This window comes from Eurosta solidaginis, chromosome 2, assembly GCF_040869045.1.
Source record: "Eurosta solidaginis isolate ZX-2024a chromosome 2, ASM4086904v1, whole genome shotgun sequence".
NCBI classification, from domain to species: domain Eukaryota; kingdom Metazoa; phylum Arthropoda; class Insecta; order Diptera; family Tephritidae; genus Eurosta; species Eurosta solidaginis.
This window is the reverse complement of record NC_090320.1, coordinates 277,301,143-277,327,439: the sequence shown is the minus strand read 5'-3', so window position 1 is coordinate 277,327,439 and position 26,297 is coordinate 277,301,143. Positions and strand designations below refer to the sequence as shown.

At 34.6% G+C, this 26,297-nt stretch overlaps 1 protein-coding gene across 3 annotated transcripts in view; it reads right to left on the bottom strand.

Annotated features, from left to right (window-relative positions):
* Nucleotides 1-26,297, bottom strand: part of dpp (decapentaplegic) — a 337,917-nt gene that overhangs the window by 43,909 nt on the left and 267,711 nt on the right. For 2 of the 3 annotated variants that reach the window (XM_067768139.1, XM_067768140.1), the window contains exon 3: nucleotides 2,988-4,090. The gene's annotated coding sequence lies outside the window, so the exon portion shown is untranslated. Of the gene's footprint in view, nucleotides 1-2,987; nucleotides 4,091-21,343; nucleotides 21,507-26,297 lie in introns of those variants that run through there. The other variant, XM_067768141.1, reaches the window with a different exon arrangement.

Sequence of the window (26,297 nt, the reverse complement as noted above, 5' to 3'; positions counted from 1 at the left end):
AAACCGTACCAATATACTTTAAGCTGTTCTATATAAATTTTAGTCTCGATTAAAAGACCAATTTATCTGTTACCAATCGCCACGAAAATTTCTCATGTGTTAGCTTCGACTATAACAGTATTGATTTCGGAATACGATAAATAAAAGTAATTTTGCCCTCAAGGTAAGTACATTAACTCCTGTCCGACTCTCCTTCACCGTCGAGGTTTGGTTAGGTTGAACTGGCCGGTCAATAAAGATCTGGCATAGACTGAATGTGTTCATAGTATTACCAGAATTTTTTAAGTCAAACAGAAGTACCCAAATTAGGTGGTAGGACTTTTGTTATAGAATAACTTGTTCATTTTGGCAGAAGAACTTTTCTATGACCAAGCTTAATTGCTGCCCCGAGATCTGGCAACTCTGCCGCCCCTAAAAGCTGAAGCTTTGACCTGGCAAGCGCAGGACATGAACACAGAACGTGCTCAACCTTTTCTTCATGCAACTCGCATTTCCTACATCTGCTGTTACTGAAGAGGCTTAACCAAAATTTATATTTGATATCTTTCATCTTATGCACTGCCGCCTGAAGTCATTAATTAAAATGTTTAAGGAACACCCCAAGGTTCGTATATGAGCTTTATTTAAAGCATGAAAAAGTGAGTGGTTGCTACAAATGCAGTAGCACAGTTTCCATATTTTAATGAGCTCGCATGTTATTAGTTTCTTTTCTCTACTCTACTAAACCCCTCCTCCACATTGATTACAAGTATCACAAATATCTTATATTCGACTCAAAATTATCTTTTACTGCTCTCAAATGTATCCGCTATGAAGTGATTTAAAAGCTCAATTCAATTTTTTATTTATTATTGTATTGCAATAAATATTTTTACAATTTAACCTATAAAAGGTTGTCAAAACATTTATTAAATCGTAAGGTGCAAGTTTTGGATCAGAGAAGCCCTCATAAGCTTCATGGGGCGTCAGAAATTCATTGGGCGTTCACCTACATATCGTAGGAGCGCAACGACTGAGATTCAGCAGAGTAAGTAGTGAAATATTTTCTGCTACATTATATATATATACATTATTTATGAGAATTATCTTCTTTATCTTGTGAGAGTCCTTTGTCCAATAAGTCTAAGAAAGTTTACTAATCAAAGGGGTTGGGATAAAGAGTAATGGAAGCTAGGCGGCTTCAAATTATAGTTTAAAAGATAGTTGGTGTCATGCAAGACATATATGTTGCATATATCCGGGTTGATTATGGACAAAGAAATTTTTAACCTATTACAGTATCCAGATCAAAGTTGTGTTAGAGCGACGCGTGTCTGCTTTTCAATGCTGCAGGTTTCGGGTATTGGACAATTTGAATGAGCGTCGATAGCCATTTACCGACATTGCACTTTTTCGAAATGGAGTGGACGGGGTTGGGGGGGGGGGGGGGGGGGGGTTGCGGCTCCATAATATAGGTGCAATCGCGTCTGTCATCAAGGTGGATATCCAATATTGGTGGCATTTGGCACGTCGAATCCTGATCGGTAACAACAAATACCGGTTTAGCGATCGGCTGTTTGTATAAAATATCGTATATTTTTCGATAAAACTTAAAATTCTTTTCGATAAAATATCGATAACTTTATGATAAAGAGTCGACACTTTTTTGTTAGCGATTGGATAATTTTTCTTATTATTAAGAATTCCGGAGCTTAACACCGGCTTATAATAATTGAATATTCAATTATTATGTTTTTCTAAAAGAAACTGAAAAGAAAGAAGGAAACATTTACTGGCATATTGCGATGGTACCATTTCGAAAACCGACAACGGAATCATCATCAGGCAATTTCGTAATGTTATCAAAGGTTTCACTGAGATTCGAACTGCGAATCACACGGTGAAACTGCAGTTTCCTTAACAACTAGGCTACCCTCTGATATTTGTTTTCATGCTTGTTTCAGTTTTTCTCATTTCTACACTAACAACACAATTGAGACATTCTGCGTTATCGGTAACCGTATCGGTAACCTTATAACAGCTAATTCCAGGCATGCTTAACCAACGAACCGATATCATTTCGTTACGATAATTAACGTTGATAAACGAAAAAAAGTCATTTCGTTTCATTTATTAACGTTGATTATCGTAACGAAATGATATCGGTTCGTTGGTTAAGCATGCCTGGCTAATTCGAACAACCTTATGGGAATCAATGTAATCGATTATTGGTGCCATATCGTAACGCTAAGGTCGTAACCGAATCGTAGCCAAACAATTGGTTTTTGGTTTATCGCCATATCCATAACCTAAAAATATTTGAGTTGGTGAATTTAATAACTTTTTGTAGATTTTATTCATTGTTTTGGATACGTTATGACTAAGAGAATTATTTTTTGTGGAATATGTTTGTAATTTTTTGCGCTTTCTTCATATTTATGAAATTTTCACGATTTTTAGGTTAAGGCACCATTAATCGATCACAATGTATCGTATAGGGTTACCTTAGGGATACGACTACAGCGATACGACAAACGGCACCAATGACTCCGCTTTTAAGAACTCGTTTTCTATTACGAAATAAATCGGTCGTGTATTTGCATAATGTTAGCCGATGGCAACATGTCATTTGACCACTGCTTTCGTATATAGTGTTAGAAACATCAAAGCCAAGCAAAACTAATAGGGAATACCATTGCTAGACGAAATCGGTAAATCGTTAACAGCGTTGTAATAATTCGAAAACAAATGGATAACACACCAATGAACAACCTATAGATCATAGATAAGAAACCGATAACACGCACATGTTCTGTCGATACCAAACAGACTCATCGATAACAAACCCTTCACACTTCAATAACAATTTGATATCTGCTATGTGACATGATGGAAACACGAATCAAATTGAGGCAGTTTTTTGATATCAGTCATTTTGACTTAGTGAAAACCAAGAATTATAATCAATGAATGTAACAGATTTTAAAATATTTTAACAGTTAACATACCTTATAACAGTTTTTGCTACCCAAATGGATTGTTTAGGTTGCGCTACTTCTACTTAACGTGCGTGTACACAATATTTTAGCGATAACCGTACTTGTCAGATACTTCTGAGGCTTATGACACACTTGCAGCAGTTGCTGTTGATGCTGCTGCCGCCGATTTGTTTGCTGTTGCTGTGCCTCTCTTTGTTGTTGCCTTACGTCCCTAATTTGCCGTAAAAATAAAAAAAATACTTTAGCTTCTGCTTCAATGGCTTTACAGGCTCTACTGTTGGCTCTACTGTTGGCTATACTGTCGGACAATGTCGTCGCTGACGCTTCTGGCACTAAACGCTCAACTATTGGCAAATGTGCTATGAACGTTGATGACGGTAACAACATTTAGACAGCTGTACAATTTGATTCGTGTAAAAGAAGAAGAGAAATTTTGCAAAGAGTTTCTATTTAATGCTTTCAAAGCAAACTCTCTAATTTGATATTTTTGTTCTTTGCATTGTTGTTGTTTATGGCATTGTCATTGGAGTACTTTTTAATGTACTTGCTAATGTTGTTATAATTAAAAATGTTAGTGTGGTCGTGGTAACGATATTGGTATTGATGTTCGTGTTGTTGGTGTTGGTAACTTAAATGGCGTTTATGTTCCATTGGCTTTTATTGGTCAAGAATACGATTGATGATGGCATACAAATGACACAAATATTTATGCAGCAAATGCTGACGGTGGCACTGCAATTTGGTTCAGCTGATTGCTTTACATTTATATTTGTTGTAATTTAACTTTTTCAAATTTTTGAATTTTTTGGCACCTTAGTGGCTGTTGCTGGCTATTGGTTGTTTTTGCTTGGTTTTTTTTTAACTTTTTTGCTTTACAATAATTTCGCAAATCTGCTTTGTTCAAGTAATTTGAGATGCTTTGGTGTCTTTTGCAACAAGTTGCATGCAATTTGACAATAATTTTTTAGTCATTTGAGGGTCGTTTTACATTTTTGTGTCATTGCGAAATTTTTCACACAACTCAATTGTCTTTGATGGCTTTGAAGAATTTGTTTGACGTTCAGGCAATCACTTTTTCTGCATTGCTTTTTATTTTCAGTTTATTTTGCAATCTGAAATTTTTTATAGAGAAAATTTTAATTAGTACAAGAACATTATAGGTGGTATGTATGTATACAGAGCTATGTTCTGTATGTATATACAGATATGTTCTTAGTTCTCAATGTATCACATAACATTTAAATTATTGATTTTTTTTGCAATCTGCATAAGTTAGCCGAAAATTTAATTGTTATGTCTACCTAAATACGGAAGATATTGTTAGAAATTTTTTTTTGTAATATTAGCATATTTTTTCAAGGCCGTAAGCTTCCGCATTTAATGCTTAAAGCTTTATAAAAAACTTAGACGTCGTGTACTCAATTCACTCGCTGAGTATATTCTAAGGGCCAGATTTTCTATGACGCCGTGACACGTTGCAGTAACCCACGTTCACACTCCCAACTATATATATACACTGAAAGAAATGGTGTTAGTAAAATCAACAAATCGGTTCTGTTGTTCTTGACTTAACGGAGATTCGGTGAAATTGATCGAATTACGGTTAATTCGACCGAGTTCTTTGTCAAACGAACAAATTAGCCTAGTCATTTCAACAGAAGAGAAATTGTCGCTCTTAAGTTAGCAAAATTATGTAAAATTTACAGATTCCTGGTCAATCTAACTCATTTTTCTGTTAACACGTTTGATCTCACTGGTCATTTCAACAGCGATCAACAGTCAATACATGAGCAAATTTCAAAGGGAATTTTACGCTTACTGCGCTCTCTACTTTGTACTTATGACGATGGTACCAAAATAAGAAAACTACCAAATCGAAAAAACACACAAAATGGGAAAACAACAAAAAAATAGTTTTTCACTTATCAATACAAAACGAAAACCCCTTTTTTGAATTTTCTTTGCATGAGATACCGGGACACCTATTTATAGGGTACAATTTTGCAATTTCCCGTCAAAGCGAAATGCAAAATTGCGCCCTCTATTAGCAAAAGTTTTGTTTGGACGAACAGGATTTTTCCAAAGTTAGTAACATTTTGTTCAAGTTTTTACGAATTTTCACTCACGCGAACGAATTTAATAAGATAATAAAAAAAATCTTTTTTTAACGTTGATGTTTCCGACTACATAAAAGTTTGAGTTGTTTTGGAATCGTTTCAACTTAAAGTGTTACGAAAATTAAACTTGCCGAATTATATGTACAGTTACTCCAGTGGTGAATTACCTTCTAGCGATTTGATTCTTTACTTTTCTATAACTTACAAGTTCTCTATTTAAAATTTTATGTCACAAGTTTTGTTCGAAACAACCAAGTGTGGCAACTACATGCGAGAGAAGAAATTGAGAATGAGCTGAGCTGCAACTGAAAGAATTGAGAATCAATTTTGTGACTACTATTTTCATTTCTATTTGCAAAGCAAAGTTCAAAACTATAAATTAAATAAATTATAAAATTTGATGAAAGTGCGTTTAATAAAAAAAATAATAAATTGTATAATGTTTAATGTGTGCCAGCATATTTGATGTAAGCCCAATTGACGTTCGGTTAGTAAGTGCCACCGTGGTGTGATGGTAGCGTGCTCCGCCTGCCACACCGTTTGCCCTGGGTTCGCACCCCGGGCAAAGCAACATCAAAATTTTAGAAATAAGGTTTTTCACTTAGAAGAACATTTTTCTAAGCGTGGTCGCCCCTCGGCAGTGTTTGGCAAGCGCTCCGATTTTATTTCTGCCATGAAAAGCTCTCAGTGAAAACTTATCTGCCTCGCAGATGCCGTTCGGAGTCGGCATAAAACATGTAGGTCCCGTCCGGTCAGTTTATAGGGAAAATTAAGAGAAGAACGACGCAAATTGGAAGAGAAGCTCGGCCTTAGATCTCTTCGGAGGTTATCGCGCCTTACATTTATTTATTTATATGGCAACATAGGTACTTTCGTACAAAGCTGTCGCAACAATTTTTTTTTGTTAATTTGACTACTAAAACGGTCAATTACGAATCAACGATTTGTGCGCAGTTGATTCAACATCTTGTTGCGATTGATAAAAATTAACAGAAATTTCGGTTGAGCCGTATTTCGGTTGATTTTACCAGTCTTTTTCTTTCAGTGTAATTGCAAATGATTGAGAAAGCCACTCAACTTAAATTTCATTAACTTACGTGAGAGTAAGCTTCTATATGATAAGCATTCTGTTTCACGCGAGAAGTGGCTTTTTGCGATTTATATGATTTGTCCCTAAATGTAATGAACATGCATGCAGATTACCTAGCAAAGCAGGGTGTTACAGCACCATTCTATTCTACTCACAAAAGCACACACCAGAGAAACCATAAGTAACTGGGAAACAAAACAATTCAAAGGTCACTGGATCGACTGCCCAGGGCAAAGACAGACTAAACTGTTTATACTTTCGGCAGCGAAAGTATCAGCTAAACTCATAAATCTAAGCAGGGAGGACTTACAAACTCTCACTGGGTACTATAGGGGATACGGTAGCCTAAAATATCACCTAAGTAAGTTAAATCTATTCGATACTCAAATTTTTTGTTGGAGGATAAAAGCCTCCACATAAAAAATTATGCTGAAAGGTCATGCACAATAGATATATGTACATAAAGGTCGTAGTATTTCTCGGCCTAATAATAATAATAATATTGTCAGAGTCTAGTTTGAAACCAAAACGTGCAATTTTAAAAGCTTAAATTGTAGTAAAAAACAAACTTAAACAATGACCTGGATTACCTTTGGCGTCCGCCGTGGTGTGGTGGTACCGTGCTCCGCATACCGCACCGAAAATCCTGTGTTCGCGCCCCGCGTAAATCATTATAAACAAGGTTTTTAAATTATAAAAACATTTCCCTAAGCGGGGTCGCCCCTCGGCAGTGGTTTGACAAGCACTCTGAGTGTATTTCTCTCATGAAAAGCTTTTCAGTGAAAACTCATCTGCCTTGCAGATGCCGTTCGTTTTACGCCGAATTCATTCATTAGAAAAATAGTTTCCTGCTGTATTTTGGAAAATTTCTACAAACGTACCTCTACTTCTTTCGAGGGATGTGCTTGGCTAATGGGTCGATTTCGCCATTAGACGGTTTGGTCGAGAAAACTATATATATGAAAATGGCTTCCTTCTCCTGCGACACCACCAATTGTTCTGTGGACAGCATGCGACCTCGCTCATCACTTCAGGTATGGTATCTATTTGGGAGTGCCTTATAAGAAAGCCATGCTGTCGACCATACAGTTCTGCCCCATCTCCCATCCATAGCTGCAGGGCTAACGTGGCCAAATGCTTCGGAACGCTCCCCATTATTTTTCCGCGGTGCACGCTACGAAGATGGGGACTGCGGTCTTTTTTGCCCTTCCGAACAAGAAGAAGCAATGTTGTCTCTCCTCTATCGAGATATTTTTTGTCATCCTCTGTTTGGCCGGCTGCTTTTGAGGTAGTTGCATTCTCGTTGTTGGACTCCCTCTATTTTCAGTATTTAAACCTAGAAGTCTTGTTGATCTGTGTAGCTTCCTCTACGACTCAGGAGCAGGGCCCTTTTTTATCAAACTGTTGGCATAATATCTCTCCATTTCGCTTCTTATTTGCCTGCTTCGAAACGCTCTCCATAATGTTTCCGCAGTACCCACTATGCAGATGGCGAGTTGGTCTTTTTTGCCCTTCCGAGCAAGAAGCAGTCGTACTTTCTCTACTCCTTCGAGACATTTTTGTCGTTCTTTCGCAATGTTGGTATAACAACACTATTCCGCTCCTCTGTTTGACTTGCTGCTTTTGAGATAGTTGTTTTCTCGTTATTGGGATACCTCTGTTGGCAATATTTTGACGCATAAGTCTTGTTGATCTGTGTAGCCTCCTCCACCGCTCTGGACTGGGTCATTTTTGCCTCTTAAGTCATGCTTATCGCTTACAACTTATTACTGCGCATTTAGAGGAATTTTCGCTGCAAAATCCTGCGACCAATCTCAAGCGCCTACTATCACAATTGGTTTGGTCGTCTCTGCGTCGTTCCCTTCGTCTTTCTTATCCTCTATTCGAATCGCTTGCTGCTTCCTCATAAGTGCCACTTACTTATAACTACTTTAGCTCTACATTTCCGACTAGTCGTCTTTACGCTTTTCATCTTGTTACCCTAGACCATAGAGTAGATATAACTCTGAACATCTCCTTATTGAAGTGCGATCAGTTTCAGAGATTCAATGCGATCATATGATTAACTGCTTGGCCGAGGAAAGGAACAAAACCCGTTCGGCACAGCATTGCTCCTTGCTGTAAGAAGGCGATCATTACTTCTCAAGACGGACCAGAATCGTAAGGGCTACGTTCAAAAGCAACCGTATATGCCACCAATCGTTTTATAGGGAAGCACCGTTGGCATAACGCTCAGTAGTAAAAAAGTTGGTAGTTCTTCTTACATGAGACGTTTAGGGACAGATGAAGGCCCGTATACCGCCTAGCTTCGTAAATCAGATATTTTTAAAATTTGCACTACCCACTTTTTCTTGGAATTTCAAGATCTGGTGTGGTTAAGCAAGACTGTTGAATCCCCCAAGCCAAGGTCGTCTTCACAACGCGGAATTGGTAAATTTTTAACTTCTTATTGGGTCTAAAATTTATAATATTATATAATATTCTAACCGACTTTAAGAATTACCTATCTCCTGAAGTTACTTGAGTTTGGCTGTTCAATTGTTGCAGTGCAATTTGAAGTATTCAAAATGTATAAGAGGTTTTGGATGCAGATAAGTCTTATTCCAAGATGACAAAGGATGAAGTGAAAAAAAAGTTTTTCTCATTACACAGTTTCACTAAATGAGTATCCCGCTTTGGAATCGGGCTGAATATGAGCAAGTATCCATCCGGAAAGCCGGATAGCTCAAGAAGGTCACATTTTGTATACGAAGTTCAGATTTCGTACCCGACATGGTGCTAAGAAACACCTTGAAAGGAGTCTAAAAATGCTGTTAAATATGTACATAGTCGTGGTAAATAAAATCAAAGTGCTTTCTTTTTGGTGCACCCTAATATACACACATGCATACAACAAACTTGTGCATTTCACTTTTTTCCGTTGACACAGTAATCCAAATAACTTTGTAATGACAATTTGGATAACATTTGCATCTGTTTGCTGGTATTTTAAGCTTTGGCATGTGCGTTAGCTTAGTTTTTTTTTGTTGTAATATAAATAACTTTTTTATGCATACAGTATCTTGTTTTTGTTTTTGTTTATCTTACATTTATAAACTTTTGATGTTATTTTAATTAAAAATTCACACTTAATTTTCAACAGCGTGCGTACGTACAAAAAATGTAAAATCGAGTTTTGTTGCGGTATGTCGCCGGCTTCCTTCCTCTTACACGCTTACCTACACACCACCTGTCCAACGTTTCTATCTCTAGTGCTCTTCCAAATCTACGTTTGTGCATGACTTGATCTCTCCCTCTTGTTCGTTTCGGCACGTTGACTTTAAAGCGCAGCTTCATACAACAACATCAGCGAACAGCTAGAATAGCAACAAGTTTTTTTTGCTGCAACGTCCTCCAGTTGGGGTTTTCTTTACAACTTGTCAGTTGACATTCCAAAGTAATCAATTTTTCGTTGGTTTTTGTTTTATTTATTTATTTTAACTTTTATTTTATAAGCTTTTATTTTTTGTTTATCGCATTTTGTACATTTTTGGGATTTTTTTTTGCATTTTTTATTATAGCTATTTAATGTTAATGAATACTTTTGTTATTGATTTGTTTTAGAAGTAAGGAAATGTGAAAAATTTAACATATTGCTTTTATATTCTTATATTTTATATTTTTTTATTGTTACTGTTTGTTTGAATACATTTTAGATGCATATTAATGTAAATAGCTTTGATATTTTATGACCTTGCAGTGAAGTTAAAAAATTTGTGAGAGTAAATAGGTTACGTAATGTTTTGAAGGTTTATGACTCTAGTTGTTGTAGACAACTATTATATGGAGGCATATCGAAAAACAAGCCTATAAAAAATCAGTTCATACACTGAAAGAAAAATACTAGTAAAATGAACCGAAATACGGGTCAGTTCAACCGAAATTTCTGTTAATTTTAATCCACCGCAACAATATGTTGAATCAACTGCGCACAAATCGTTGATTCGTAATTGACCGTTTTAGTAGGCATATGAACAAAAAAAGTTTTTGCGACAGCTTTGTACGAAAGTACCTATGTCGCCATATAAATAAATAAATGTAAGGCACGATAACCTCCGAAGAGATCTAAGGCCGAGCTTCTCTTCCAATTTGCGTCATGCTCCTCTTGATTTTCCCCCTACAAATTGGCCGGACTCGCCTACATGTTTTATGCCGACTCCGAACGGCACCTGCAAGGCAGATGAGTTTCCACTGAGAACTTTTCATGGCAGAAATACACTCGGAGCGCTTGCCAAACACTGCCGAGGGGCGACCCCGCTTAGAAAAATTTTCCTCTAATTGAAAAACTTTATTTCTAAAATGTTGATGTTGCTTTAACCGGGGTACGAACCCAGGGCATACGGTGTGGAAGGCGGAGCACGCTACCATCACACCACACTTACTAACCGAACGTCAATTGGGCTTACAACAAATATGCTGGCACACATTAAACATTATACACTTTACTATTTTGTTTTATTAAACGTACTTTCATCAAATTTTATATTTTATAATTTATTTAATTTATAGTTCGCTTTGCAAATAGAAATGAAAATAGTAGTCACAAAATTGATTCTCAATTCTTTCAGTTGCAGCTCAGCTCGTTCTCAATTTCTTCTCTCGCATGTAGTTGCCACACTTGATTGTTTCGAACAAAACTTGTATAAATGTTTGACATAAAATTTTAAATAGAGAACTTGTAAGTTATAGTAAAGTAAAGAATCAAATCGCTAGAAGGTAATTCACCACTGGAGTAACTTTAAGTGTAATTCGGCAAGTTTAATTATCGTAACACTTTAAGTTGAAACGATTCCAAAACAACTCAAGCTTTTATTTTGTCGGAAACATCAACATTAAAAGGGAATGTTTTTTTTATTATCTTATTAGATTCGTTCGCGTGCGTGAAAATTCATAAAAACTTGAACAAAATGTTACTAATTTTGGAAACATCCTTTTCGTTCAAGCACTTTTGCATTTCGCTTTGAGAGAAGTTTCGAGAAGTTCCAAAATTGTACCCTATAAATAGGTGTCCCGGTATCTCATAATTTTTTGCAGAGTAAATTCAAAAAAGGGTTTCTCGTTTTTTATGGATAGCTGAAGAACTAGTTTTTTGTTGTTTTCCCATTTTGTGTGTTTTTTTCGATTTGGTGGTTTTCTTATTTTGGTATTTTTTTTAAACAAGTGGCACCATCGTCATATGTACAAAGTAGAGCAATGAGCAGTGAGCGTAAAATTCTCTTTGAAATTTGCTCATGCATTGACTGCTGATCGCTGTTGAAATGACCACTGAGATCAGTTGTGTTAACAGAAAAATCAGTTAGATTGACCAGGAATCTGTCAATTTTACAGAATTTTGTTAACTTAAGAGCGACAATTTTTCTTCTGTTGAAACGACTAAATTAATTTGTTCGTTTGACAAAGAACTTGGTCGAATTAACCGTAATTCGATCACTTTCACCGAATCTCCGTTAAGTCAAGAACAACAGAACCGATTTGTTGATTTTACTAGCACCATTTCTTTCAGTGCATAATAATTTTCTTAATTATTTCTTAAGCCAGAATAAGAAAAGTGTGTTATTTTTCGTTCCGTTTATTTAAAAAATTATAAAAAAAAACAAAAAAAAAAACACGCCAAAATGCAAAATTAAGTTTTGCGAATCGTCTGCCGTAACTATTCGCAGCTTCCCAGAAAGCGGTGGCGCTGAAAACGGTGAATATACTAGCCGCTCTGTAGTGGTCGTTACATAGCGGCACCGCTTTTGGAGGAAACCAAGCATTTTTTTCAAATTGGTACAGCAAAGTCAAGCTCAAAAATATTTTTTTACATAACTTTTAGTCCGGTCAATTTAGACATAAAAATAGTGATAAATTAACAAAAATTACGACAACGTTAATTTTGGTGAGGGCTTTTAGTTTACCATAAAAAATAAAAAATTAAAAGTCCCCACCTATACCATTTGAGCTAAGAAAGTTATTCGAGGTCAAAAGTCAAAATTTCAGGTTTGTGAGTTTTCCTCGAAAGCGTCAAGTTTTATCGCAAAAATAACTCAGATCAAAGTTGAATATCTCGAAATTCTCTACAAAAATGGTACTCATGATTTTTTCTGTAAGTATCACCGTTCTCGATATCGTAATTGCTCAGGTCAATCTTTCTCAAATGTCCAGTTGAGTACAACAGAGGCTGATTCTTGTTTTGATGAAGAAACAACCAATACAACTTCATTTGAACAACCAGCAAGAGGATGAAGAAGAAGAAGAGTATGAGTCAGATTATAGTAAAAAAGAAATCAAAATGACATTCAAAAATTAATAACCATTATAAATCCGAATTATGTGCATGCAATTAAATAACTGTTGCAACTAAAAATTACGTAATAGCGGTTCGTGGAATAGGTATACGGGGGAAAACGCGCCAAGTACATTACCTCACAGGTGGTATGGAAATGTGTACATATTATATACAACGTGACTCTTATAACTGCGATAGCTGAAGAACAGTGATACTCACAGAAACAATCATGAGGACCATTTCTTGTACAGAATTTCGAGATCTACAAACTTGTCCTAAGTTTTAAGAGAAAAACTCAAAAACTTAAAACTTTGACCTCGAATAACGTTTTAAGCTAAAATGGGATAGATGGGGACTTTTAAATTTTTACTTTTCATGGTAAACTAAAGTCCTCACCAAAATTTGGCTTGGTCGTAATTTTTATTATTTTAATTGTCTAAATTGACCGGACTATTTTGGATCACTTGAAAACAAAAATTTTCCTGGTATGAAACGACATTATAAGATATGAGTACGTAATTTAATTTATTCAATTTTTTTTTTTTTTTTGATTTTCCGACAGGGTGAATGTTTTATGTTAATTGGAACAACTTTCCGCCATCTTTTGTCAAATTTTGTATGGAAATAAACACGCGATAGCAAATGCATAAAACGCCGATAATTATTGTTATAACAATTGAAACACTTCGATAAGCAATCGCAAAATCTTCAATACCAAATCGCTAATTTTCCGATAAAAAATGTATAGCCTTTCGTTAGCAAATTGGCAATATTCTGCAATCAAATCGACACATTTTTGAAAACTTATCGATTTTTTTGATAACAAATCGATAAAAAAGCTAGCTTCGATAAGAATTCGGTATCAAATCGACAACAAATTGACAACACTCCCCTAAGAAAACGGCTACTTTTCAACAGCAAATCGATACTTTTTCGCTAATATATCAATACACTGGGCAACACTCATGGGCAACGGATTCAGGGAATATTTTGTTGGCATCACTAGACAGCCTAGCTTCGATAAGAATTCGGTATCAAATCGACAACAAATTGACAACACTCCGCTAAGAAAACGGCTACTTTTCAACAGCAAATCGATACTTTTTCGCTAATATATCAATACACTGGGCAACACTGATGGGCAACGGATTCAGGGAATATTTTGTTGGCACCACTAGACAGCCTCATTTCAAGGCCATGGCGGAACGATACAAAGTGGCAGCATGGTGACATACCTACATACATAAATAAGAATTCCATGTACTTTGTTTTTGTAAATTCGATGGACAAATGTCAAAATCGTACTGCGCCGGAAGTTGATGTATCAAATCAAATAAAAAAAGGTTATAATCAGCTGTTCGATGCGGCCACCTTGTATCGTTCCGCCATGCTAGGTATAATAAATATGTTTTGAGTTAAATGTCATTGAGGCAATATAATCAACAAAAAAGTCACAAGTAAAAAAAACCAAGTGTATAAATACTGTCCATACAGCGATTAAGTAAGATTGTCGAGAAGCTCGCGAGATTTATGAGTACTTCGAGACACGAGAATCTCGCGAGAAATCGAGTTTTCGATTTCTCGGGTCTCGAAAATCTCGCTTGTGTTCGAGAAGGAATCGTATGTTCTAAACTTAATTACCACCCTAATGTATTTACATAAGCCTTCAAAAGTATTTTCCGCACTTTCTTATTTATTGCTTTTAACTTTTGCACTGATTGTAAAACAGCTTCTACAATATACACAAAAAAATTGGTATATAAAGCAAATAAACAAATCAGCAAGTGTCCATACATATGTATATATGCACGTATGTATGTATGTTTGCAAGTAGGAATGTGAGCGCGTGGTATGAGGGGATATATACGCATTGGCACGCGTTCAGGGTTGTAGGAATAATTTTTCCACTTACGCACAACAGCTGGTTAAATGTAAGTACATATATATATATGTAAGTACTGATTCAGTGAGTATTACTCACATATTTATATTTCATTTTATTACTTTATTTTATAGAATTATCTTATATTGTTTTTGTTGTTGTTCAGCAGTTTTGCTTTTCTTATGCAATTGTTTATGTCTAGTAAAATGTATAGTAACTGCATTTATTTATTTACATTCGATTTTCAGTGTCTGCCGCCAACACATCCCCGAAACTAAGCCAGAATGTAATGTGAAACTTTGCGCTTTGCGTTTACGCACTGTAACAACAACGTGCATCACGCCGCAAGCAAAGTGCAAAAGCAGAATGTGGATAAGGAAAGCAAAAAGTATAAATAAATAAGTTTTTAATTGTATGAGTGTATGTGTTTTGCTAATATTATTAACTGTTTTATACCTTTCATGAACATGAAATGGTATATTAACTTTGGTCCGATGTTTGTAACGTTGAGAAATATAGACGATAGACTCACTTAAGTATACCGAATTGATCAGGGCGACGAACTGAGTTGATATAGCCATGTCCGTCTGTCCGTCCGTCCGTCTGTCTGTTTGAATGCAAACGAGTCCCTCAAATTTTGAGATATCTCAATGAAATTTAGCACAATGATGTATTTTTGTATTATATTAGACATTTGTCGGATCCGGTCGGATCGGACCACTATAACATATATCTCCCATACAACCGATCGTTCAGATAAGAAGATTTTGGTCATTCCTGCCGCAATTTAGAAAGTATAAACACGAAACTCGGTGATATATATTTTAATATATCATAGAAGATTTTCTGAAAAAATCACTTTGATCGGAGCTATATATAGTATATATCCCATACAACCGATCGTTCAGATATAAAGATTTTTGGCAACTTCTCCCTTAATTTCCTATATAAAAACGTTAAACTTGGTGATATATATTCTAATATATCATAGAAGATTTCATGAAAAAATTATTTCGATCGGAGCTATATATAATATATATCCCATACAACCGATCGTTCAGATAGAAAGATTTTTGGCAACTTCTCCCTTAATTTTCAATATAAAAACGTAAAACTTGGTGATATATATTCTAATATATCATAAAAGATTTCCTGTAAAAATCATTTCGATCGGAGCTATATATAGTATATATCCCATACAACCGATCGTTCAGATAGAAAGATTTTTGGCAACATCTCCCTTAATTTCCAATATAAAAACTTTAAACTTGGTGATATTTATTCTAATATATCATAGAAGATTTCATGAAAAAATTATTTCGATCGGAGCTATATATGATATATATCCCATACAACCGACGTTCAGATAGAAAGATTTTTGGCAACTTCTCCCTTAATTTTCAATATAAAAACGTAAAACTTGGTGATATATATTCTAATATATCATAGAAGCTTTCATGAAAAAATTATTTCGATCGGAGCTATATATAATATATATCCCATACAACCGATCGTTCAGATAGAAAGATTTTTGGCAATTTCTCCCTTAATTTTCAATATAAAAACGTAAAACTTGGTGATATATATTCTAATATATCATAGAAGATTTCCTGTAAAAATCATTTCGATCGGAGCTATATATAATATATATCCCATACAACAGATCGTTCAGATAAGGGGGTTTTTTGCCATTTTTTTATATTTATCTTAAAATCGTTTAGGTATGACATCTGTTCACTATATATTTCTTATCTTATACAGCGTATTATTTGGAGATTACGAATGGGATACGATTATTGTTCAGCCCCATTCATTAAAGGTATGAAGTCTTCGGCACAGCCGAAGACAGTCCCGTTCTCACTGGTTTCTCTTAGATTCTTGGATATACACTCAGCCGGTAGCTTAGTATATACATTAGTTATAAACATGTTTGTATTTATACTCAATATGTAATATGTAAATTCCTGTTTTGTTTATACTCATTACTTATTTAATTATTTTTACTTGACCATAGATTGCTGTTTGTTTATGTGGTTGTATACAAAGATTTTACAACCACAATTTACAATAGTAGCGGGAGCGTAAATAAACAAATATTTTCTATGTTTATCAACATTTTGGCTTAGGATTACAAACAAGAACCGGGTCAAACAAGTATCCGGTTCCAAATATAAGTAACCGGTTTCAAAAACTTAAACGGTTTCAAAAACTTGACGGGTTTAAGAAAATAGCGGTTCAAACAAGTAACCCGTTCCAAAATAAGTAATCGTTCCAAAAAGTTAAACGATATCAAAAACCTGAACGGTTCCAGAAAAGAACCGGTTCCAAAAAAGTAACGGGTTCAAAAAATTTAACGTGTTCCAAAAAAGTAGTCGGTTCCAAAAAAAGTGACGGGTTTGCAAAATAAGTAATCGGTTTCAAAGAGGTAGACGGTATCAAAAATTTTACCGATTGCAAAAAAAACCGGTTCCAAAAAAGGAACCAGCTCAAAAAATTTAACGGGTTCCAAAAAAGTAGTCGGTTCCAAAAAAAGTAACCGGTTCCAAAATAACTAATCGGTTTCAGGGAGTTAAACGGTATCAAAAACTTGACCGTATGAAAAAAATTGGTTCCAAAGAAGTAACCGTCTCAAAAAAATTGAACGGGTTCCAAAAAAGTAGTCGGTTACAAAAAAAAAAAAAAAATAACCGGTTCCAAAGTAAATAATCTGTTTCAAAAAGTGAAACGATATCAAAAACTTGACCGGTTGGGAAAAACCTATAACTAAGTTAAAAAAAAAAAACAGGTAAAAAAAGGTAACTAATCTAAAAATGTAGCCGGCTCTTAGAAAAAGCATAACTGCAGTTATAAAGCAAATCATAAAGAAGAATAAAAATAAAATTATATTGAAGTCACATAAATACACACTAATAGTTATTTATTATAACAGTTATTGTATATGTTGTTTGGTGATAATATTATTTTTTCCCCGCTGTTACTTGAGTAACGTTGTTAATACATTGACAATGTTTTAATACAAAAATAAAACTCGATACTCACACAGGTGGCTATATAAAGTCATGCAGCTCGACTGTCTTTAGACATTAATTTTTATGGATAGATTAGTTTAGATTAGACCCTACCATAATAATTAATAAAAAAAAATGTAAGCTAAATCAAAAAAATTTATATTTAATTATTGCAGTCAAAGCTAAAAAGGAAAGCAAATTTTGCAATCCAAAATTAAAATTAAAGAAAAGAAATTAAACAAATACTTATAAAAAAAATATCATTAAACTATCTTTAAATAAAATAAGTTTTGTGCTAATAAAGAAGAAAATTTGTATTTGATAAAATAAATTTGATATAAAAGTGGGCGTGGTCCTTAACCGACTGTGTTAATTTTTCTTCAAAGCATTCCCTATAGTAAGGGCAAGCTCTCTGCGGAATTTTGTTACGATAGGTTTAACGAATTTTGATTTATGATTAATAATATTTGTAAAATTGATTCTATCACAAGTGGGCGGTGCCACGCCCATTTAAATTTTTATTTTCAAATTTTTATCAAGAGTCTCAATATCAGTCCACACGTCAAATTTCAACATTCTGGGTGTATTATTTATTAAATAATCAGGTTTTTTGTGTTTTCCAAAGTGTTATATATATAAAAAGTGAGCGTAGTTATCATTCGATTTCGCTCATTTTCAGTACCAATCTATTCTGGGTCCAGATAAGCTCCTGTTTTAAATTTGGTGAAGATATCTCAATATTTACTCAAGTTATCGTGTTAACGGACACACGGACGGACATCGCTCAATCAAATTTTTTTTTGACACTGATGATTTTGATATATGAAAGTCTATATCTATCTCGGTTCCTTTATACCTGTACAACCAATCGTTATCCAATCAAAGTTAGTATACTCTGTGTGCAAAGCACGCTGAGTATAAAAATTTTGTTTCAATTTCGTGGCTCTTCCCACCTTAAAAATGTGTTTTGAATCTGCCCAGAAAATACTCATTTTCCCAAACCCAAAATATCAATTTTTTGTTTGTTTGAAAAATAAAATTCTTTACAGAATTTATAGCAAATGGTCTAATGTGCCAAAATATTCACGACAATCTCATATGCCTAGCTGTCTAACCAGCTGACTGAGCGGTGATTATCTGTCTCTTAAAGCTGAGCCTTACGCGTGTAATTTATCGTTATTTATGTAGGTAGATGTGTGCAATTTTGACTGACCATTTTTTGACTGCAATGACTTGAAATTTTTTGTAGATTTTTGAGTTATGTTTTTTATGTTTTTTTTGTGTTTTTTTTTTCGATTAAAGCTGATTTGATGTAAATTTTATACGATTTATTGATTGTTAGTTGCAATCGCAAGTAAAATATTGTTGTTGTGTTTGTTTGATTATTATTTCACCGAACATTCTCATTATAAGCTTTTATTTGGTTTCACTTGGCTGATGTCTGTAATCAAATCTTGCAAGTTAAATTTGATACATTTCCCGGTGTCCGATTGAGCTGAAATTTTGCACACGTGTATAGCTCCGATGACAATGCAATATTACATTGCTATAATTCGATAAATTAATCGATAACAGAGTTATCGGTAAAGATTTGTGCTCACCTTGGCATAAAAGCCTAAGCCCACAAGACCGCAGGTAACTTCGCTTTGTTTGTTGTATACAACGAACCTACGTTAGGATGTTATCGCTAAATGTTGCGTACTTTTCTGCGCACTTGATTTTGCTTTACAGATTTTTGGCGATGGAGTTTTAGCTAAGCGAAAGTTGGAATTCTATTTTAAAACAGAGCAGATATCTGCAATAAGTAATTGTAAACTGAACACGACAGAGGCAAAGCCACAATAAAGTATGATTTTAAGTTAGTTAACATTCGAATCGAAGAACTTGACTGTTCAAAGTTGACTTGGAAGTAACCTTGTAATGTTGATGCATTAAAAGAAATGGATAGGATCAGAAACGTTACAAATAAATAAGTAAAGATTACATAACTAATTTAAACAATATTTTACCCTACTAAAAATTAAAAAAAAATGACATTTAAATTAAATTTAAGAAAAAAGCTTTTCTAAGAACAAGCCTTTATTACTCGTTAATAAAACGAACTAAAAAGTAAAATATAAAATTATGGGAAAAAACTTTTTAAAAATAAACTTTTATTATTTTAATTATTTTTAAGAAAAGGAGGTCCTAAATGTTCTTAATTATACCATCGAAATTTAACACGCTTTTTATAAGAACCATTAGGACTGTGACATAAACAGTAAGATTTAATAATTTAGGTGTAAAGTTTTAATGTTAAAAATATATAATTATGTACAATATGGAATTTTTTTGTCGCAGACGAAGAAGCCTAATTATCGTTAAATGTTACAATGAACTTATAAAGTGTTATATTTTTTTACAGACAATTTATTTTTTACTTTTTAATTCATTTTATTAACCAATTAGAAGACCCAGCAGACGTTGTCCTGCCCTATATTTGGCCTATCTGCATACATTTTAATAAGCTTTTTCCGTCTGACTCTACCCTCCCTCTCTTCACTTTTTCCTATTTCTTTTATTCACTCCTCCCTCCGTCTTTTTCGCTTCATCTATCACCATCTTCGTCTTCTGTTGTGATGTCAATGTTGTGACACGTGTTTTTTATATATTAAGATAATAAAAGCTTATTTTTAAAAAGTTTTTTTCCTTAATTTTATTTTTTACTTGTATTTATGAATGCCGTATTACTGCAAACTATCGTTAAATATTTTTTTAATTTTAAATAGTTTTAAAAAAACTTCAAAAAATGATGTAACTGATACCATGCAAACCAATCACAAAAACTTTTTCAAAATATTTCGAAAAGTCGCGACAAATTTACAAAAATTTCGAACTATCTATGTGGAGATCTTCTAATCCTTTTGAGTATGCAGTTTGTTAGTTCAATCAATTTTAGTCTTACAAAATGGAAACTGTAAGTACCCTAAAATTCAATTTGATTTTTGAAAATTTTTCCGAAGGGTATTTTAGATTTTCTTTCATTCGCCGTCAATCCTTTTTTCCAATTTCCTAAATTGTATTTAATTCACTTTGAAAAATATTTCCATATTCATAGGAAAAAAATGGTATTTTAAAAATTGATCAATGAAAATAAATCAAAGTTCATTGTGGCAGGCAAATTTCCATCGTGCGTTACTTCAAAGTGACACCAGCGCCAAAACGACGCAAAAGTTGAATGTGTTCGGGTCTTTATAGCCACGAAATTGGAAAAAATTTTGAAAATTTTATATAAGCAAAATAAATAAGCAACATTTTTTAATAAGCCAAATTTTCTAGGAAAGTTCTCAAATTTTTCAAATTCGTACGTAGAATTTCAGTTATACAGTCATGAAATTTTTTCTTTAACAAGCTTTAGAGCTTGCAAAAATTTTAAATCACTTTCTTTTAAAAGTGGGCGGTGCCACGCCCACTGTCCAAATTTTACAAATTTTCTATTCTGCGTCATAAGGTCAACTCACCTTCCAAGTTTCATGGCTTTATCCGTCTTTGGTAATGAATTATCGCACTTTTTCGGTTTTTAGAAATGTTCGATATTGAAAAAGTGGGTGTGGTTATAGTCCGATTTCGTTCATTTTAAATGGCGATCACATATGAGTGCCCAGCAACTTACATAACAAATTTCATTAAGATACCTCAAAATTTACTCAAGTTATCGTGTTTACGGACAGACAGAAATGTCTAAATGAATTTCCTTTTTCGCCCACATCATTTTGATATATAGAAGTCTATATCTATCTCGATTAGTTTATGACGTTACGGGTACCGTGATGCGGACAAAATTAATATACTCTGTGAGCTCTGCTCAGCTGAATATAAAAAGAAGCCCAGCAAACCATATCAAAGTGGAACCCCTAATGTACTACTAATGAATTGACCAGAGCAAAAAAATAAAATAAATGTTTAAAGGTAAAGTACGTACCTATATATTAAGTTCTTCTTCTTCTATCAGACACTCATACCCACACACTCACTACACTGCATGTATAAATTATGTAGTTACGTATGTAAGAAAGTTACACACAAAATTTTGTTCAAATCAATAGAGAATATAACAATGCTTTTCCGATCTTTTTTATGATAGATTTTTAATTTTTACCGAATTTAAACTCGAGGAGTGCTGTTTAACGACTAACGCCTCACTGTCTACCTATATCATAATATCAAACGATTTACCGATCAAGCAAACTGGACGTGTATATGTATGATAATACTGGTACTATATGAATTGCGAATAGAGTAACGAAATACATACATACACACATACGAAGGCACAAAACAATATTCACCGCCTTTAAGCAAGAACCAACAAATGGGGCCGTGCAAACAGCAACCCAGAGAACGAGTAACACTAACACCACCATCATTATCATCATCAATATCATCATTAACGATACCGCCACCACCATCAACCATCACAAGCGAAATCTTCATTATCTATAGCGATCGAGTATGTTTGCATTATATAGAGTGCGATTCAATTGTGTTTGCTGCTCAGATCTATTTCAAGAGGCTAACAGTTAGTAGGAGCTGAAGATGCACAATATGAGTACTTAGCTGATTAAATGTAAGCAGAACGCCACATGCTTGGGGTTTTGAGTAGTATAATAACGCGCTTTACCACAAATTGCCGGCACTCAACTCGCCTGCGTAGGTATGTATGTATGTATGTGTATTCATGATGAGAGCTAATTGAAACTTTTTAATGATCATTATGAGAATTAATTGTGGTATTTATATAATAGTCTTGTGAATTAGAAATTTAAAAATTTTTGAATGCTGTATTGAAATTTATGTTATTTGAATATAGTAGAACGTGTGAACTCACTTTGATCGCATATAATTTGAAGTATGTATGAGTCACGACCACGTCAAGACCATAATAGAAGTCAGCTTGATCTACAGTTTGCTTTTTACAGTTTTTTAATTATGCACATCATTTAAATATACACTCAAAACTCTTAAAATGCTAACACTACACGATAAGTGAGACGAGTGAGTATGAATGAGTTGTGAAATTGAGTCGCATCGATCACTTACTCTAATGACACTCTTGAATATATCAAAAACTCAAATGTGGTTATGTGTGAAATAATTAAACTCTCTGAGTTGGGGAGAATTGTGGTGAATTTTGAATTTTTATGAGCTCTAATATAATAAACAATAGCGCGAAACCACACGTACGTATAAATTTACTAAGTTCTCTTTGTTATCTGATGCAAAAAATGTAACCACAAACGAGATATCTTAATTAAATCAGATAAAAACTCATGAATTTATAATAAATTTTATTTATAAGGAAAAAAAATATTTTGCAGAATCGTACAAATTAAAGAAAAAATATAATAAATTTGAAATGACTTGCAACTCTCTTCGTTTGCGTAGATTTTTATACTCAGTTGAGCAGAGCTCACAGAGTATATTAACTTTGATTGCATAACGGTTGGTTGTACAGGTATAAAGGAATCGAGATAGATATAGACTTCCATATATCAAAATCATCAGTATCGAAAAAAAATTCGATTGAGCCATGTCCGTCCGTCCGTCCGTCCGTCCGTCCGTTAACACGATAACTTGAGTAAATTTTGAGGTATCTTGATGAAATTTGGTATGTAGGTTCCTGGGCACTCATCTCAGATCGCTATTTAAAATGAACGATATCGGACAATAACCACGCCCACTTTTTCGATATCGAAAATTTCGAAAAATCGAAAAAGTGCGATAATTCATTACCAAATATGCATTAAGCGATGAAACTTGGTGGGTGAGTTGAACTTATGACGCAGAATAGAAAACTAGTAAAATTTTGGACAATGGGCGTGGCACCGCCCACTTTTAAATGAAGGTAATTTAGAAGTTTTGCAAGCTGTAATTTGGCAGTCGTTGAAGATATCATGATGAAATTTGGCAGGAACGTTACCCTTATTACTTTATGTCTGCTTAATAAAAATTAGTAAAATCGGAAAACGACCACGCCCACTTTTTAAAAAATTTGTTTTTTAAATTCAAATTTTAAAAGAAAAGTTGATAACTTTACAGCATATAAGTAAATTATGCCAACATTCAACTCCAGTAATGATATGGTGCAACAAAATACAAAAATAAAAGAAAATTTCAAAATGGGCGTGGCTCCGCCCTTTTTCATTTAATTTGTCTAGGATGCTTTTAATGCTATAAGTCGAACAAAAACTAACCAATCCTTGTGAAATTTGGTAGAGGCTTAGCTTCTAGGACGATAGCTGTTTTCTGTGAAAAAGGGCGAAATCGGTTGAAGCCACGCCCAGTTTTTATACATAGTCGACCGTCTGTCCTTCCGCTCGGCCGTTAACACGATAACTTGAGCAAAAATCGATATATCTTTACTAAACTCAGTTCAGGTACTTACCTGAACTCACTTTGTATTGGTGTAAAAAATGGCCGAAATCCGACTATGACCACGCCCACTTTTTCGATATCGAAAATTACGAAAAATGAAAAAAATGCCATAATTATATACCAAATACGAAAAAAGGGATGAAACATGGTAATTGTATTGGTCTGTTGACGCAAAATATAACTTTAGAAAAAAACTTGGTAAAATGGGTGTGACACTTACCATATTAAGTAGAAGAAAATGAAAAAGTTTTGCAGGGCGAAATCAAAAGCCCTTGGAATTTTGGAAGGAATACTGTACGTGGCATTACATATATAAATAAATTAGCGGTACCCGACAGATGATGTTCTGGATCACCCTGGTCCACATTTTGGTAGATATCTCGAAAACGCCTTCACATATACAACTAATGGCCACTCCCTTTTAAAACCCTCATTAATACCTTTAATTTGATACCCATATCGTACAAACACATTCTAGAGTCACCCCTGGTCCACGTTTATGGCGATATCTCGAAAAGGCGTCCACATATAGAACTAAGGCCCACTCCTTTTTAAAATACTCATTAACACCTTTCATTTGATACCCATATCGTACAAATAAATTCTAGAGTCACCCCTGGTCCACCTTTATGTCGATATCTTGAAAGGGCGACCACCTATAGAACTAAGGCCCACTCCCTTTTAAAATACTCTCTAACACCTTTCATTTGACACCCATATCGTATAAACAAATTCTAGAGTCACCCCTGGTCCACCTTTATGTCGATATCTCGAAAGGGCGTCCACCTATAGAACTAAGGCCCGCGCCCTTTTAAAATACTCATTAACACCTTTCATTTGATACCCATATCGTACAAACAAATTCTAGAGTCACCCCTGGTCCACCTTTATGGCGATATCTCGAAAAGGCGTCCACCTATAGAACTAAGGCCCACACCCTTTTAAAATACTCATTAACACCTTTCATTTGATACCCATATCGTACACAAAAACTCTAGAGTCACCCCTGGCCCACCTTTATGGCGATATTTCGAAAAGGCATCCACCTATAGAACTAAGACCCACTCCCTTTAAAAAATACTCATTAATACCTTTCATTTGATACCCATATCGTACAAACAAATTCTAGAGTCACCCCTGGTTCACCTTTATGGCGATATCTCGAAAAGGCGTCCACCTATAGAACTAAGACCCACGCCCTTTTAAAATACACATTAACGACTTTCATTTGATACCCATATCGTACAAATAAATTCTAGAGTCACCCCTGGTCCACTTTATCGCGATATCTCGAAAAGGCGTCCACCTATAGAACTAAGACCCACGCCCTTTTAAAATACTTATTAACACCTTTCATTTGATACCCATATCGTACAAACAAATTCTAGTGTCACCCCTGGTCCACCTTTATGGCGATATCTCGAAAAGGCGTCCACCTATAGAACTAAGGCCCACTCCCTTTTAAAATATTCATTAGCACCTTTCATTTGATACCCATATTGTACAAACGCATTCTAGAGTCACCCATGGTCCACGTTTATGGCGATATCCCGAAAAGGCGTCCACCCATAGAACAAAGGCCCACTCCCTTTTAAAACACCTATTACACTTTTCGTTTGACACCCATATTGTACAAACGCATTCTAGAGTCACCCATGGTCCACGTTTATGGCGATATCCCGAAAAGGCGTCCACCCATAGAACAAAGGCCCACTCCCTTTTAAAACACCTATTACACTTTTCGTTTGACACCCATATTGTACAAACGCATTCTAGAGTCACCCCTGGCCCACTTTATCGCGATATCTCGAAAAGGCGTCCACCTATAGAACTAAGACCCACGCCCTTTTAAAATACTTATTAACACCTTTCATTTGATACGCATATCGTACAAACAAATTTTAGAGTCACCCCTTGTCCACCTTTATGGCGATATCTCGAAAAGGCGTCCACCTATAGAACTAAGGCCCACTCCCTTCTAAAATACTCATTAACACCTTTCATTTGATACCCATATAGTACAAACAAATTCTAGAGTCACCCCTGGTCCAATTTTATGGCGATATCTCGAAAAGGCGTACACCTATAGAACTAAGACTCACGCCCTTTTAAAATACTCTTTAATACCTTCCATTTGATACACATGTCATACAAAAAAATTCCAGGGTTACCCTAGGTTCCTTTTACAACATGGTGATTTCCCTTACTTTGTCTCCACAGCTCTCAACTGAGTATGTAATGTTCGGTTACACCCGAACTTAGCCTTCCTTACTTGTTTTTTTTTGCCTTTCAAATTTGCATAAATATTAAATGTTTACTTTTTGGCAATGTACTTAGCAAATAAATAAGTACGTTCGAATATGTAAACAAACATTGAAAATTTTCGCAATTTTGTGAAAATTTGAAATTATGTATTCAAAGTCCTTGGCAGCAGACACCAGACCTATAGTGCGTCTAGTTGAGTCTCAACAATTGAAAATTTGGTTTGCCAAGCGCTTTAA